The following is a 1,300-nucleotide window of genomic DNA, read 5'->3' as shown; positions in this document are numbered from 1 at the left end:
CATTAGTCTACAGCCATGTTGGGGCACTGAGCTGATGAGTTTTAGCTGAATGAATCGACCCCAGGACTTATTTTTAAAACCTACTACTTATTCTTTAAGTTCTTTTTGCCAAACTTCTAAGTTACAGGGTTGTAAACAAACTAACACCAGTTGTGAAGCAGTGGAGTGGGACAAACACAAAGACACATATGCATAAGTATGAGGTGTTTAGTAACAAACCATCGTAAGTGCCACAACTTAAAAACGGAGAAAAATGCAAAGTTTTGCGACTTTCAGAATGCTATATCTCAGCAAGGAATGAAGTTAGGAAGCTGGTTTTGGTCTTAAAATGACTGTGAAGACTTCCTCTTATCATTTCACCTCTGTAAAATTATTTATGTATGTATCTATCTGAAAGATGAAACAATGACTGCGTCTTTCTCATTTTGTAGAATATACCGGTATTACGAAACAGTGGATCACATTGCATATTTTAGCCATAATACCAAGAAAAAACATACAGTTTTTAAGTTGTGGCACTTACGATGGTTTGTTACTAAACACCTCATATCTATGCATATGTGTCTTTGTGTTTGTCCCACTCCACTGCTTCACAACTGGTGTTAGTTTGTTTACAACCCTGTAACTTAGAAGTTTGGCAAAAAGAACAAGTAAAAGAAGTAAGTAAGACAAGATAGTAAGATAATAGCCCATTATCGCTACAATGGTAAGGAGGAATTTTGGAAAATAAGCCATAACATATTGCAAAATAATACAGGGATCCCACCGAAGTTATTGATTGTGTGTGTTTACAATGGTGTGTTACTATACTCTCTGGTCTTAGTTTGAGTGAGCAAGCATCGTGTCAATAGTGTCGAGGTATAACTTTTTTCAGCTGGATTTTTGACCTTATTGTAAGCCTCACCAGTTCTTCCTCCCAACTTTTTCAGATTCTAGACATTGAGACAAAAAAAAAATGATATACTAACCTCGAAAATGGCTGGGGTGGCGCTTATGACACTCTGTTATTAAATGCCTCATATATATGTACATACATAACTGAGGGGCTTTTTGTCTTGCAAATTACTTGATCACCCCGTTGGTGCTGGTACCAGGTAAAAAGCATCCTGTACACTCTGTAAAGTGGTTGGCATCAGGAAAGGCATCCAGCTGTAGAAACCATGCCAAAACAGACAATGGAGCCTGGTGTAGACCCCCCCACCACCACCGCCCGCTTTACCAGTTCCTGTCATTCTGTCTTACTGCCCAATCTGTGCCAGCATGGAAAAGAGACTTTAAAAGTTGATGATAATGATGATGA

Source organism: Octopus bimaculoides, chromosome 21, assembly GCF_001194135.2.
Source record: "Octopus bimaculoides isolate UCB-OBI-ISO-001 chromosome 21, ASM119413v2, whole genome shotgun sequence".
Taxonomy (NCBI): Eukaryota; Metazoa; Mollusca; class Cephalopoda; order Octopoda; family Octopodidae; genus Octopus; species Octopus bimaculoides.
Note: the sequence above shows the minus strand (reverse complement) of the source record.